Source organism: Papio anubis, chromosome 8, assembly GCF_008728515.1.
Source record: "Papio anubis isolate 15944 chromosome 8, Panubis1.0, whole genome shotgun sequence".
NCBI classification, from domain to species: domain Eukaryota; kingdom Metazoa; phylum Chordata; class Mammalia; order Primates; family Cercopithecidae; genus Papio; species Papio anubis.
The window spans coordinates 69,705,045-69,721,755 of record NC_044983.1 but is presented as its reverse complement, the minus strand read 5'-3'; the positions used below and the strand labels follow the sequence as shown (position 1 = coordinate 69,721,755).

At 41.3% G+C, this 16,711-nt stretch overlaps 1 protein-coding gene and 1 non-coding gene across 2 annotated transcripts in view; both read right to left on the bottom strand.

Annotated features, from left to right (window-relative positions):
* LY96 (lymphocyte antigen 96) overlaps nucleotides 1-16,711 on the bottom strand; it is a 113,063-nt gene that overhangs the window by 49,960 nt on the left and 46,392 nt on the right. The window lies entirely within an intron of this gene.
* LOC116268706 lies at nucleotides 5,419-5,523 on the bottom strand. Its single transcript, XR_004175879.1, has one exon. It is a non-coding gene; the product is annotated as a U6 spliceosomal RNA (small nuclear RNA).

The window sequence follows — 16,711 nt, the reverse complement described above, 5'->3', positions numbered from 1 at the left end:
ATAGTTGGGCACTGTGGCATACACCTGTAGTCCCAGTTACTCAGGAGCCTGAGATGGGAGAATCACTTGAGCCCAGAATGTTGAGGCTGCAGAAAGCCATGTTCACAGCACTGCACTCTAGCCTGGATGACAGAACAAGACTTTGTCTAAATAAATAAATAACAAGTTTATTTAGCTCACAATTCTGGAGAGTTCAAAGTCACAATTCTGAAGTCCAAAAACACAGCACCAGCATCTGGTGAGGGCCTTCTTGCCACATCATAAAATGGCGGAAGACATCACATGGCAAGAGGGAAAGTCCATGCATGTCAAGTCAGATCTCTCTTCCTCTTATAAAGCCACCAGTCTCATCATGGGGGTCCTACCCTGACAGCCTTATCTAATTCTATACTCCTCCCAAAAGGCTTACCTCCAATCAACCTATGAATTTTGAGATTAACTTTCCAACACGTGAAATTTGGCAGACACATTCAAATCATAGCATTAGTTAAGTCCTTTTGAGTTGGGGTTTGTGTTGCTTACAACTGAACACATCCTAATACAGAAAGGAAAGGGTATTCATTCTAGGCAAGAAAAGCAGTGAAAGTAAAGGTAGAGAGTAATGAAACAGCGTGACCCCTAGAGGAGCTGTGGATGATTCAGTATGTGGAGCACAAACGCTGCAAGGAATGACGCTGAAGTTGCAGGCAGAAGTCAGTATGTGAGCTAAACATGCTAAATCACACTGATTTTATTCTATAGGGAGTGGGGGAAGATGAGAATTTAGAAGGCAGGGCTTCAATGCAATGACTTGCTTCAATTTTTATTTTTAGACTGATCACTGAAGGATTAGAAATGGGTGAGAAATGACTGAGATATGGGTTAGATCAGCAAAGAAATCGTGAAAATCTAAAAGACATTGAGAGTAGGAATAAAGAAAGGGGACAAATATAAGAGACAGAGATTTCAGGAGGCTAAATCCACATGGCAAAGTCATGTATCAAAAGTGAGGAGTGGAGTAGAAGAGGAGTCAGGACTCTTGCCCACCTGCCTAGCTTAGGTTCCTGGCAGTCTGTGGCATCACTTGCTGAAATAGGGACTACAGATGGAGTTCCATTTTTGACATGTGGAGTTTCAGGGGCCGTGGGATGTGCAAGGGTTGCTTGGCAGGTACAATAATGTCCCACATGGTACTGTTAAACTTTTAAAATCAATTGCCAACATTTTATGATTAAATTTTCACATAAAAATGTAATTTACCCCTTCTCTTGAAAAATCAGAAGATGTGACAACATTGGTTCAATATTCCCACATGGCAAATTTAAATGCTGCATGTGTTCTTCTATTCACCACAATCATCCCTCCTTACTATCCAGCTATTATCCATCCTACTCTATCTGGTCCCCTTAGATCTGAATTTGCAGTACCTCTGATGTATGCAATTGATGTGCTAGAACTAAGCATCCTCCCCTGAATCAAGTTCCCATCACTCACATATACCTTACTTCCCTAGGTGCATTTCTAGAAGCATGTGGAGCTCCTGCCACCAGCCTACCAACACCAAAATTTCTGGTCACCATGCCACCAACAGGCCACAGTTCCCTTCTTCTATAGTTAGGCTTGCTGCTACAACTCTGTCCCAAAAGGAGTCTCCAGTTTCCAGGTCTCTCATGCCTTTAATATCTGAGCCTTAATCTCATATTTTTCTCTTCTTTTTTCTATTTTTCATCTTCCTACTTCTAATAAAAGAAGAGTAGGTCTATATTAGATGAGGAAAGGAAGAGTCAGAAACAGAGCAGCCTGCATAAGGCCAATCAGGCTAATGTGGGGGTAGCTAAAGGTTGCACCCCTTCCAAGTATCTGTGTGCACACAGGGTTGCCTGGCACCCTAACTGAAACTGTGACGGAGGCAGTTATGTCATGCTTCTACTTTCTTTTCTTAGGCCCTGTTGTCTAGCACTCCCACCAGCCCCTGTGGGCCTCCCACACGCACACTCAAGGCACGTGCTCACATACACAGTCCCCTCCTACTGGCAAAAACCTTCCATCCACCAAAACCTCCTTCCCTTCTCCAAAATAACCTCTTCTCTCCCCAACAATATTGCCAAGTATTTTTCTTTTTCTTTTATTTTTCTTTTCCTTTTCTTGTTTTACACGTTCAGCTGCACTAAACATCTGTAGGAATAAATTTTACTTATACAGCTGTACTAAACATGTATAGGAATACATTTTACTCATACAGGAGTTGAACTTGAAAATTCAATAATTTGAATTAAGGAGTGAAATTGAACCCCACTGTCCTAGTATGTATGAACTGCTATAATAGGATACCATAGACTGGGTGGCTCAAGCAACAAACATTTATTTCTCCCAGTTCTGGAGCTAGGAAATCCAAGATCAAGGCACCAGCAAATCCGGTGTCTGTTGAAGGCCAAGTACCTCGTTCACAGCCAGCCAACTTTTCACTGTGTCCTCATATGATAGAAAGGGAAGGGCATTCTCTGAGGTCTCTTTTGTAAGGCGCTAATCCCATTCATAAAGGCTCCACCCTCGCAACTTCATTACCTCCCCCAAGTCCCTGCCACCTAATATCATCACAGTGGGGATTAGGATTGCAACACAGGAATTCTGGGGAAGCCACACGAATGAATTTGGGGGTACATTCAGTCCATGGTACCTGCTAAAAATTTCAGCATCATGAGAGAGAAACATGAATTATTAAGATAATTACTAAGAAGTATACATGGATTGGAGGACCTACCTACAGTCAAATGCATTTCTGAGCAGCCACTGAACAATTTAAGAAGCTGCTCTCAGTCTTTTATCTCATGCCCAAGTTACACCAAGAGCAAAACAACTGAATTCTCGAGCACTAATCCTTGGTTATCTGCACACCAAAGCCTGCTGTGTACTTTTTGCCTGAAAGCATGTTGTTCTCATTAGCAGTTATATCCAGATCAGGCCGACTCATGAACACTAAGGAAACAGAAGCTCTTCACTTCTCTTGCTTTGAATTACTGCTTCCTCTCTTGGCTCTGAGAATTATAAATGAATGTTATACAAGAAAATGCATCTTCTGCCCATTGGCCACATTTGTGCTTATGTTTAGAACAACCCCATCTTCTTTCCTCTATTACCAACGGTATCTTATGAGTCTAGATAATTTTTTTTTGTTTTTTGAGACAGAGTCTTACTCTGTCACTCAGGCTGGAGTGCAGTGGCACGATCTCAGCTCACTGCAACCTCCACCTCCTGGGTTCAAGTGATTCTCCTGCCTCAGCCTCCTGAGTAGCTGGGGTCACAGACATGTGCCATCACGCCTGGCTAATTTTCGTATTTTTAGTAGAGACAGGGTTTCACCATGTTGGTCAGGCTGGTCTCGAACTCCTGACCTCGTGATCCACCTGCCTCGGCCTCCCAAAGTACTGGGATTACAGGCATGAGCCCCCGTGTCCAGCCGAGTCTTAGATAACTTTTAAAAGAGCATTGCTAACAGGATTAGTGGTGGTAATTATGTTTTGGTGATGGTAATAGTGCTATAATTTCATTTAATTAGCAACAATATGAAAACAACATTAAAGAAGACATGTTAAAATAACAATAAAATTGAAAGCCCACCACCTTCACACATTTTTCATATGGCTTCATTAAGAGTGTCCATATTAAATATATTATTTTATATTCCTATCCAATATGATAATGATAAGCAAAACATCTGTACCTGGTGACGGATGGTGGAGTGGGCAGGTGGGTGTGTGTTATGGGTGAGGTGGCCATCATTCACACCAAGTCTTTTTTTTAAATATTTTAATTCATACTTAATTTATTTTAACTTTTTTTTTTTTTTAATTGAGACAGAGTCTGGCTCTGTCACCCAGGCTGAAGTTCAGTGGCGCTATCTCAGCTCACAGCAACCTCTGCCTCCCGTGTTCAAGCAATTCTCGTGCCTCAGCCTCCTGAGTAGCTGGGATTACAGGTGCCCACCACCATGCCCACCTAATTTTTGTGTTTTTAGTAGAGATGGGGTTTCACCATGTTAGCCAGGCTGGTCTCCAGCTCCTGATCTCAGGTAATCCGTCCGCCTCGGCCTCCCAAAGTGCTGGGATTACAGGTGTGAACCACCACGCCTGGTCATAGTTAATTTATTTAATAGCGTTTATTATTTATTTATTTATTTTTAGGGATGGAGTCTTACTTGTTGCCCAGGCTGGAGTTCACTGATGCAATCATAGCTCACTGCAGTCTCAAATTCCTGGGCTCAAGCCACCCTCCTGCCTCAGCCAGCAGAGTAGCTGGGACTACAGATGTACGCCACAATGCCGGGCTCCACCAAGTCTAAATTAAGCTTATTAATTGATCAATACAATATTAATATCTATTGGCTGCTAACACTCATGGATATTCCATTAATTAGCAACTTAAAATACCATCCTTCTAGATTCTAAACAGAGAATATAACATTTAACTCTTTGCTTCCCAACTCTCATGGAAAGCTGAGGTTTGAGAAACAGCACTCATGCAGAATTGCATGAATGCCCTAATTCAAGTATCTATTTCACTCCACAGCAAGCAAGTCCCTGGGTGTGCTGGCTAACTTGGCCCTTTTTGTTTGTTTACTTTTTTCTTTTTGAACTTTTTTTTTCCTTTGGCCCTTATTTTTTGACTGCAATCAGCCATGTCAAGCTCTTCATGTACCTCAGGCAATGTTATCATGTATCTTCATGTACCTCAGGTGATGCTATCAGAATTGACATGCTATCATGTCAAATCTCAAAATGAGAAGTATAAATAAAGATGTGAAAATGTGTATCACCTGAAAACTCACCAAAGAAATGTAAGCAACAGTGAGGTGACTATGTTTGTTTACCAGATTAGCAGTGATTTCCTTTTAACTGATAATGAATACATTGCTAGGCAATCACAAGTGGTGTGGTCTGGCTGGAGTGTCAAGCATGACAGGGATAGCAAGAGGTAGGGACCTGATTCATTCACACATGTATTCAACAAATGTTTATTAAGATCCTACTGTGTGCCAGGCACTGGAATAGATGGTAAAGATACAATGGTGAGCAAAAACACATACGGTTCCTGCTCTTGTGGAGATACAGTCTAGTGGGGTAGATAGCTATTAATCAATAATCACACTAATTAATCTAAGTTGGGCGTTCTGCTCCAGGGACCACTAGGTGTCCTCATATCCACTCACTCTATCTACAATAACAGAGTTCCAGGTACACAGCTATGCACAAGGCAGCTAAAATAAAGGCTACTTTTCTGAGCCTCCCTTACGGCTGAGTATAGCCACGTGACCAAGTTCGTTCATTTGTTCATTCTCTTTCTTTCTCCTTTTCTTTTTCTTTTCCTTCCTTCCTTCCTCTTCCTTTCTCTTTCTCTTTCTCTCTCTCTCTCTCTCTTTCTCTTTCTTTCTTTCTCTCCTTCCTTCACATGGACCACTTCACGAATTTGCATGTCATCCTTGCGCTGGGGCCTTAGCTAATCTCTGTATGGTTCCAATTTTAGTATATGTGCTACAGAAGCAAGCACACAACCAAGTTCTGATCAGTAAAAAGTGAGTAAAAGTAATGAGTGCAATTCCTGGGTCATGCTTTTATAAAGAGCAACTGTTTCCTTCCTTTTCTCTTTCTTCCTTCCACTGGCTGGAATGTGGATGTGGCAGAGCATTCTCCCAAAGCAAGCTAGGGAGCCCAACAAGGCAGAAGGATCCTGGGTTCCCAACATCGGAGCCTCCAGATAAGTCCTGGGCTGCTTAGGCCCACACTAGATTTACAAAAATTACCTGGGCACAAAAACTACCTGGGCATGGTGGCAGATGCCTATAATACCCAGCTACTCTGGAGGCTGAGACAGGAGAATTGCTTGAACCTGGGAGGAGGAGGTTTCAGTGAGCCAAGACTGTGCCACTGTACTCCAGCCTAGGCAACAAGAGTGAAACTCTGTCTCAAAAAAAAAAAAAAAAAGGACTAAACGAAGGCCACTGTGGCTTAGAGCCTAGAGTAAGAATGTATTAAAATAATGGTGGGAGCTGATGCCAGGCTCCAAGGACTTGAAGGCCATATCAGAGATGTGAGTCTTCATTCTAAGACCAGGTGGGCTTGCGTCCAAGGAGTTCGAGACCAGCCTGAGCAACATAGGAAGACCCTCACCCAAAAGAAAAGTTAGCTGTGTGGTGGTATGTACCTGTGGTCCCAAATACTCAGGAGGCTGAGGTGGGAGGATTGTTTGAGCCACGGAAGTCAAAGCTGCAGTGCGCTGTGAGCTGTGATTATGCCGCTGCACTCCAGCCAGGGGAGACAGAATGAGATCTTGTCTCATTAAAAAGAAAAAAAAAAGCAGTGGGAAATGGTTAAAATATTTTAAGCAGGGTAATGATATTATCAGATTTGTGTTTCAGATACATTGCTCTAGTTGGGATTACGGTTAGGATTATGGTTTGGATAATACCGTAGCAGTCTAGAAAGAAATTCACAAGCACGTGAGGAGGTAAGTATTATTAACTGTATTTTAGAGATGTGAAAACTCTGGCTTTAGGCACACAATTAGTGGCTGAGCCAGGACACAAAGCCAGGTCAGAGAGTGTTCTACCAGCATTGCCATAATTTATTTACCAGTCCCCTGGCATTGCACTGGGGTAGCAGAATAGCTTTTCTCTTGTATCTTGTGCACAAAGATTGTATTACTGGGCATGATGCTTTACCCAACTTTCAAAGTAGACAGCCAACTTGACCTGCTAAGATATTCTTCCTCCTCTACCCTGATTCTGGTGGAGAAATGCTCCTGAACCCTCTGCCTCCACGCTTACCCATAAGTTGTGGGGACAGAAGCATAGTGTGAGAAACAGACTCCACCACACCTTCTTGGCTGTGCAAAGAAGTCAGATGATGTTTGAGTCTGTGCTATTGTGCCAGAAAGTGTATTAAGGAAGAAATAGTCCCTCTAGTGCAGAAAACAGGCTCTTCCACGAATTCAGGACCAAATCTTTTCATATAGAAAATCCATGTAGAATGAGTGGGTCAGGGCCGGCGCTGTGGCTCACACCTGTAATCCTAGCGCTTTGGGAGGCCGAGGCAGGCAGATCACTTGAGACCAGGCTGGCCAACATGGTGAAACCCCGTCTTAACTAAAAATACAAAAATTACCTGGGTGTGGTGCTGTGCGCCTGTAATCCCAGATACTCAGGAGGCTGAGGAAGGAGAATGGCTTGAACCCAGGAAATGGAGGTTGCAACGAGCCAAAATCATGCCTCTGCACTCCAGCCTCGGTAACAGAGAGAGACTCAGTCTCAAAAAAAAAAAAAAAAAAAAAAAAAAAGAATGAGAATGAGAATGGGTGGGTCAGTAAAAATGTTCACTTTCCCCAAAAAGCCATAAAAGATAAGTTCTAATTTAGAAAAACATGCATGTAGGAAAGAGAAGGGGGATTGCTGGAAGAGAAGGTGAAGGATTATGAAGATCGATCCATAGTTTACCCTTCACAATTAGCAGAGGGTGTGTTATTTAAGAATAGCCTTTGTTTCTTAGTATAGCTCTCTCGGTCTTTGTTATTGATCATACGCCACCAAAAAAACAAGTTCAGAATGACTTTGGTGTTTATTGTTAATATCAGAAAATGTTCATGTATCCTGTCTGGGATTTTCTTGTGTGGGGGGTGTGCATATTTATATTCTGTTTTGGAAAAAACACAGAAGAGTACTTTTTGGTATGCAGAATTTTCTTCTTCAACTTACACTGCCTTACTAACTTGAAAAATGTGTTCCTAATAAATAGCAAGATTTTTGGTAGGTGTGCTCTTAAGGTTTTGCTATCCACATTCAGTAACCATTAAATTACCAGTTCTGGGAGTTGTCAAATATTGACTGAGAAGGTGTTGCAAAGGTCTTTGTGAACACTTGACTGTCAGATTCTTGGTCACTTAGTTGTTCTGGGCATCTTTTTTTTTTTTTTTTTTTTTTTCAGAAGGAGTCTCACTGTGTCACCCAGGCCTGAGTGCAGTGGCACAATCTCAGCTCACTGCAACCTCCACCTCCTGGATTTAAGTGATTCTTGTGCCTCAGCCTCCCAAGTAGCTGGGACTACAGGTGCATGCTACCATACCCAACTAATTTTTGTATTTTTAGTAGAGACGGGGTTTCACTGTGTTGTCCAGGCTTGTCTCAAACTCCTAACCTCAGGTGATCCACCTGCCTTGACCTCTGAAAGTGCTGGGATTTCAGGCACGAGCCACTGTGCCCAGCCTAGTTCTGGACATCTTCCATTCACCCCTCCAGATGCTCTCTACCCTTCTGCACTGTCCTCTGTGCTCTGGGAAGCTGACCCGTATAGACTAGATCAGCTGGCTCCCTTGTCTTCTGGTTCCAGTGGGTCCAGCAATGGGGAGCCCAGCAGGAGATCTGAGGGTGTAGCAGTGCGATCCCTCCCTGTAGGGTTACTTCCAGCTGGTCTAGTTACATAAAGGAGGTGAAGGGGGTGGTATTCACTTTTTGCTACTCTCAGGCCCCCTCTGTCTTCTGGTTCTCCCACCCTTGACCCTTTAGACTTCGAGCAATAATGGGGCCCCACTGCTACTACTAATACTGGGGGACTGCACTATTCATGGTTTCCTACACCTTGTCCACAGCTCTGTAAACATTCCCTTTATTAAACTCTCCTTAAGTAACCCCAGTTTAAATGTGTCTTCTGTTTCTTCAAGGACTCTGACTGACACAGTAATAATACCTTACAGCTAAAAGCTTTTACAGTGTCTCGTTAATGTATTCAGACTTGGATAACATTTTTTGGATTTTTTAAACAGTAGACCTAGAACCTTAAAATGCGTCAGGGTTTGATTCCTAAATCTGTTTGCTGTCAAGTAGAACTGAATAGTGCCTTTGTTTTTGTCATTGGCATTTATTGTAGCCTTTGTGTTTTTATTTTCATCCGTTGTTCCCTGTATGGTTTTTATATTTATGTCATGTTAAGGCATGAAACAGCTTTTTCCCATTGATTATTGCTTGGTTCATTTTTTATCCTCTCTAATATCTGGACTGACAAGCCTGTGAATGCCCTGAAGACAGGAACCGAGTGTTTTTCTGTTTGTATCCTCTGCATGAAGCACAGGAGAGGCGTTTTGAATGAATGGAGAATATCATCTATTCTGGATTTCAGTTATTAGGGAGCAAAGATTATCAGACAGTGCTCTGCCCACCTGGGCACCACCCAGTCATGCTCTGAAGCCCCAGCAATGGCTGACAGGAATTTTATACATTCTCACAGCTTAACCACAGAGGTTGTATAATGTGAGCCAAAAATTAAAGATGAACCCAAACCTACTTTCCATTTCGAAGTAAAGTTTCGTTCATAGAGAATAAGGGATTCATAGGAATGTAAAAGAAATCCTTCAACTTGACAACCCACTGACAAGGCAGCTAAAATGTAGGAGACAGAAACCATTTTTCTTTTTTGCATTGAAAGTAGGTTAATGTGGTTAATTCATGAATGTTTAAATGGGATAATTTGCTCAGAGAAAAAAAATTCTTCATCTTTGAATTTTTGAAGGAGAAAAGAATGAAAAGGTAATGTGAGTCTGTGAGCCCTTCAGCTTCCAAAGGTCCCTCACCACCATCTCCATTTGCTTTGCCCTCTTCCCATGCTCTGATCAGCTCTAATTTTTTTCTTACCCTACCAACATCTTGATGTTTATCTAATTTTTGACTCACATTATACAGCCTCTCTGGCTAAGTTGTAAGAACATATTACATACATTGGGATGGGTACAGTGGCTCACAGTTATAATCCCAGCTTTGGGAGGCCAAGGCAAAAGGATTGCCTGAGCTCAGGAATTCAAGACCAGCCTGGGCAACTTATCAAGACTCCATTTCTACAAAATAATTTTTTTTTAATTAGCTGTACATGGTGGTGCATGCCTGTAGTCTCAGCTACTTAGCAGGCTAAGGCAGAAGAATTGCTTGAGCCTAGGAGTTGGAGGTTACAGTGAGATATAATTGTGCTACTGCACTCCAGCCTGGGTGACAGTGAGATCTTATAAAAAAAAAAAAAAGAAAAAGAAATAAATTTTTCTTAATGTACAAAAGAAAATAACATACATGTTTCCACCTTGCTTACTAAGTGTTGCTTACCTTTCTCATGTTTGCTCTGGCACTGGCCATTGTTTTAAACTTTACAATGCTGCTCTGGCTTGGTGGCTTATGCTTATAATCCCAGCACTTTAGGAGGCTGAGGCAGGAGGATCCCTTTAGCCCACGAGTTTGAGACCAGCCTGGGCAACCTCCCAACTACTTGGAGGGCTGAGACGGGAAGATCACTTGAGCCTGGGAGGTCGAGGCTGCAATGAGCCATGATGGCACCATTGCATTTCAGCCTAGGCAACAGCCAGACCATGTCTCAAAGATAAAAATGAAACAATATTAGAATGCTAAAACTTTTACTTTTAATTTTACATGCCTAAGTATCCTCTTTTAGTTAATTAGGCATTCATTAATTTTTATCATCTATGATAGATGATGAAAGAGTTCATTTATATCACTAATTTTTTAAGTTAATTTATATTAAGATCTTCATAGTATTGTTTATATTTTCAACCAGTGTATGTAATCCAAGTATCCAACAATAAGCAGATATGCCAACTGAAGCAGATAAGGCCAATTAAAAAATGACAAATATACATGTGCCAATCTCCTTGGCAACTAATATGAGCAAATTCCAGTCAACCTCAACCTGGAAAAAGTGCTGGGATTACAGGCATGAGCCTCTGTGCCCAGCCGCAGTCTCAAATTCTGTTAGTTTGACTAGAAAGGTACACAGTAATGCATGCATGCCTTTGTTGTTTTTAATTAACTTAAAAATGTTTATTTTTAGCTAATTTATTGGGGGAATCCACCCCCAATATTTCAATGTAGGTTCTTTCTATTTTCCATAAGTGTCGGCCAACTTATTCTAACTATTTTATTTATTATACTGAAACAGTTTGTGCCTTCAGTCTCTTGCCTCGGCACCTAGGTAATCTTTCGCCCACAATCCTATTTGGCCAGCTGAGAAATAAAGAGAAAGAGTACGAAGAGATGAATTTTACAGCTGGGCCTCCAGGGGTAACATCACATATCAGCAGGACCGTGATGCGCACCTGAGCTGAAAAACCAGCAAGTTTTCTTAAGGATTTCAAAAAAAGAGGGGGTGCAAGAACAGGGAGTAGTCACAAGATCACATGCTTCAAAGGGCAAAAAGGAGAACAAAGATCACATGCTTCTGAGGAAACAGGACAAAAGGCAAAACAGAACTACTGATAAGGGTCTATGTTCAGCTGTGCACATATTGTCTTAATAAACATCTTAAACAACAGAAAACAGGGTTCAAGAGCAAAAACCGGTCTGACCTCATATTTACCAGGGCAGAGTTTTTTCCCCACCCTAATAAGTCTGAGGGTACTGCAGGAGACCAGGGCGTATTTCAGTCCTTATCTCAACCACATAAGACAGGCACTCCCAGAGTGGCCGTTTATAGACCTCCCCCCAGGAATGCATTCCTTTCTCAGGGTCTTAATTATTAACATTCCTTACTAGGAAAACAATTTAGTGATATCTTCCCTACTTGCACGTCCATTTGTAGGCTCTCTGCAAGAAGAAAAATATGGCTGTATTCTGCCCAATCCCCCAGGCAGTCAGACCTTATGGTTGTCTTCCTTTGTTCCCTGAAAATCACTGTTATTCTGTTCTTTTTCAAGGTGCACTGATTTCATATTGTTCAAACACACGTGTTTTGCAATCAATTTCTACAGTTAACACAATAGTGGTTCTGAGGTGATGTACATTCTCAGCTTATGAAGATAACAGGATTACGAGATTAAAGTAAAGACAGGCACAAGAAATTATAAAAGTATTAATTTTGGGAATTGACAAATGTCCATATTAAAATGAAATCTTCACAATTTATGTTCAGAGATTGAAGTAAAGACAGGCATAAGAAATTATAAAAGTATTATTTGGGAACTGATATATGTCCATATTAAAATGAAATCTTCACAATTTTTATTCCTCTGCCTCAGCTCCAGCTGGTCTCTCCGATCGGGGTTGGTCCCTGACTTCCTGCAACACTAATTTTAAATAAATATTTAAATAATCTCAGATTCATAATAGTTTCAAATTTATAGAAAAGTTGCAAGAAGGCAGGTGGATCATGAGGTCAGGAGATCGAGACCATCCTGGCTAACACAGTGAAACCCCATCTCTACTAAAAATACAAAAAATTAGCCAGGCGTGGTAGCACATGCCTGTAGTCTCAGCTACTTGGGAGGCTGAGGCAGAAGAATCACTTGAACCCAGGAGGTGGAGGTTGCAGTGAGCTGAGATCATGCTACTGCACTCCAGCCTGGGTGGCAGAGCGAGATTCCATCAAAAAAAAACATAAACAAAAACCAGACACATAGAGTAATGGAACAGAATAGAAAACCCAGAAATAAATTCATACATCTACAGTGAACTGATTTTTGACAAGGCAACCAAGAACATACATGGGGAAAGAACAGTCTCTTCAATAAATGGTGCTGGGAAAACTGGATATCCATAAGCAGAAGAATGAAACTAGACCTCTATCTCTCATTATGTACACAAATCAAATCAAAATAGATTAAAGACAAATCTAAGACCTCATACTATGAAACTACTACAAGAAAACATTGAAGAAACTCTCCAGGACACTGGTCTAGGCAAAGATTTCTTGAGTAATACCCCACAAGCACAGGAAACCAAACCAAAAATGGACAAATAGGATTGTGGGCAAAAGATTACCTAGGTGCCAAGGCAAGAGACTGAAGGCACAAACTGTTTTGGTATAATAAAGAAAATAGTTAGAATAAGAATAGTTATGATACAAATTAGATATAGAGATGATCATGGACATTATCAATCATTAGCTTTTAATATTACTCTTTATTGCATTACTAATATAACCTAGGAATAATTGGCAGGTTGAGTACTGAAGAGATGTTGTGAGAAGTGACCTAGAAGCCAAGAGGTGAGCCCTCTGTCACACCCACATAAGGGCCACTTGAGGGCTCCTTGGTCAAGCGGTAATGCCAGTGCCTGGGAAGACAGCCATTACTTAGCAGACCACAAAAGGGAGTCTCCTTTCCTTGGAGGAGTCAGGGAACACTCTGCTCCACCAGCTTCTTGTGTGACTCTGGATATTATCCAGGCCTGCCCACAGTCATCCAGAGGCCTAAACCCCTCCCCATGGTGCTGTGCTTCAATGGTCACACTCCTTGTCCACTTTCATGTTCCTCCCGTACTCCTGGTTCCTCTTTGAAGTTCATAGTAGATAGTGGTAGAATAAACAGGGAAAGTCTTAAAGTCTTTGATCTTTCTTATAAGTGCATAGAAGAAAATGCTGACATATGCTGCCTTCTCTCTCTGCTTTGGTTACCTAAAAGGGAAGGGCCCTCATCCTATGATCACATGACTTGCTTCACCTTATCAATCACTTAGAATATCCACCCTCCTTACCCTGCCCCCCTTGTCTTGTATGCAATAAATATCAGCACACTCAGCCGTTCAGGGCCACTACCGGTCTCTGCGTCTTGACGGTAGTGGTCCCCCGGGCCCAGCTGCTTTCTCTTTATCTCTTTGTTTTGTGTCTTTATTTATTACAGTCTCTCATCTCCACACACGGGGAGAACACCCTCTAAGCCCTGTAGGGCTGGACCCTACATAGGATCACATCAAGTTAAAAAGATCTGCACAGCAAAGGAAACAATCAACAAAATGAAGAGACAACCCACAGAATGAAAGAAAATATTTGCAAACTACCTATCTAACCAGAATATATAAAGAGCTCAAATAACTCTACAGGGAAAAAAAATCTAATAATTTAATTTTTAAATGGGCAAAAGACTTTAATAGACATTTCTCAAAAGAAGACATACAGATGTCAAACAAGCCATATGAAAAGGTGTTCGACTGGCCCGGCATGTGGCTCATGCCTGTAATCCCTGCACTTTGGGAGGCTGAGGTGGGTGGATCACCTGAGGTCGGGAGTTCAAGACCAGCCTGACCAACATGGAGAAACCCTGTCTCTACTAAAAATACAAAATTAGCTGGGCGTGGTGGCACATGCCTGTAATCCCAGCTACTAGGGAGGCTGAAGCAGGAGAATTGCTTGAACCTGGGAGGCGGAGGTTGTGGTGAGCTGAGATCATGCCATTGTGCTCCAGCCTGGGCAACAAGAGTGAAACTCTGCCTCAAAAAAAAAGAAAGAAAAGGTGTTCGACATCATCAATCATCAGAGAAATGCAAATGAAAACTACAATGAGATATCATCTCACCCCAGTTAAATGGCTTTTATCTAAATGTCAGGCAATAACAAATGCTGGCAAGGATATAGAGAAAAGAGAACCTTCATAGACTGTTGGTGTGAATGTAAATTAGTATAACCACTGTGGAGAACAGCTTCGAGTTTCCTCCAAAAACTGAAAATAGAGCTACCGTATAATCCAGCAATCCCACTGGATTATCCAAAAGAAAGGAAATCAGTATATCAAAAAGATATCTGCATGCCCATGTTTATTGCAGCACTATTCACAATAGCCAAGATTTGAAAGCAACATAAATGTCCATCAACAGATGAATGGATAAAGAAAATGTGGTCCATTTACACAATAGAATACTATTTAGCCACAAAAAAGAATGAGAGTCTGGGTGCACTGGCTCATGCCTATAATCCCAGCACTTTGGGAAGCTGAGACAGTGGGCCTCCCTTGAGGCCAACAGATCAAGACCAGCCTGGTCAATGTAGTAAGACCCCATCTGTATGTAAAAATTAAATTAAATTAAAAATAAAAAAATAAGAGCAAGAGCAAGATCCTATTATTTGCAAAAACATGAATGGAACTGGAGGTCGTTATGCTAATTGAAATAATCTAGGCACAGAAAGACAAACTTCACATGTCCTCACTTATTTATGGGAGCTAAAATTAAAACAATTGAACTCATGGAGATAGAGAGTAGGACGGTTACCAGAGGCTGAGAACAGGGGGTGGCACAGAGGAATGGGGTTGGTTAATGGGTACAAAAAAAATAGTTTAAAAGATGAATAATACCTAATATTTGGTAGCACAGCAGAGTGACGATAATAAAAAATAATTTAATTGTATATTTTAAAATGACAAAAAAAGTATAATTGGATTGTTTGTAACAAAAAGGATGAATGATTGAGCTGATATATACCCCATTTACCCTGATGTGATTATTACACATTGCATATCTGTGTCAAAATACCTTATGTATTCTTGGAAGTCTATTTTGATTTTAAAAATTTCTCATGTAAACATTAAATATATACACCTACCACATACCCACAAGAATTAAAAAATAAAATTTTTTTGAAACAAAACATTTTTGAGGACTGTCGGCACTGTGCTTACTCTACCTAATGGATAAGTTACCCTGCAACCATTAGCAAGAGAAGGGCTGAAAGCAATGGGAAAACTCAGAAGGGAATGGTAAGACAATTTAGCTGTGAATCAACTAGAATGCTCTCAGGTGCAGATAATAAAATTCTGACTCCAACTCACTAAAGCAATAACCAGAAAGTCCAGAAGTATGGCAAAACCCAGGCTTGGGTGATTCAATGACCCCACAGTATCTGCAATTTGAGTTATTATTTTTTTAATTTTTAAAAATTATTTTGAATTTTATTTTTGAAACAGAGTCTCACTCTGTTGCCCTGGCTGGTGTGCAATGGTGCAATCTCAGCTCACTGAAGCTTCAAACTTCTGGGATCAAGCTATCATCTCACCTCAGCCTCCTGAGTAGCTGTGACTACAGGCAGGTGCTGCCATGCTTGGCTAATTTTTATTTTATTTTTTGTAGAGACAGGGTCTCACAATGTTGCCCAGGCTGGTCTTGAATTCTTGGGTTCAAGCAATTCTCCCACCTCAGCCTCCAAAGTGCTGGGTTTATAGGTGTGACCCACCACGCCAGGCTCTTATTTTTTTAGACTAACCATTCTTCTGTTCACAGTATCAGCTTCATTCAGACACTAATTCCCTTTCATGGTCATCAGATGATTGTCCACAGAAATGTGGGCAACTTTCCTCCTTGTTTACATCTAGTGAGACAACCAAGGAATTTGAATTCATCCCTTCTGATTGAGCCAACCTCAGTCATGTGACAAACCAGACCAATTAACCATACCCTGGGAATACTTCACATGGCTGACCTAGCAAATCAAGATCCACCCTAAAGTAGAAATGTGGTGTACATCAGAAAAAGAGCAGGAAACATGACATGTCTCATAATCCATTCCACATCTCTGAACCCTGTCCTCACATCAAGTACATTAGAAGGTCAAAGAATCTTTTAATCCAAGAGAAAAATCTAAGAGAGAGGGTTCGCGGAGGATATTTTTAGAGAAAGCTATGCTGTGAGTCCTGTTTCCAATCCCCTCCCCATAAGAACTGAAACAGGGTTGGGTAAAAACCTGCTCTACCTCAAAGCTAAGTGAGAGGGGACTCCACAGAGCTACTTAGAGAGCTTAATGTGTAATCGATTGCCTGATATGTTCTTCTTGCCCACTGCAATTGACTGAGACCATGGCACTGCAGTAAGGAAACTTTAATTAATATGAAGGAGAACTGGAGTTTCCACTCAAATCAGTCTCTTGGTATGGCCAAGGGACTTAGAGTCAAAGGAACTCTAAGCCAAGGGACTTAGAGTCAAAAGACTTAT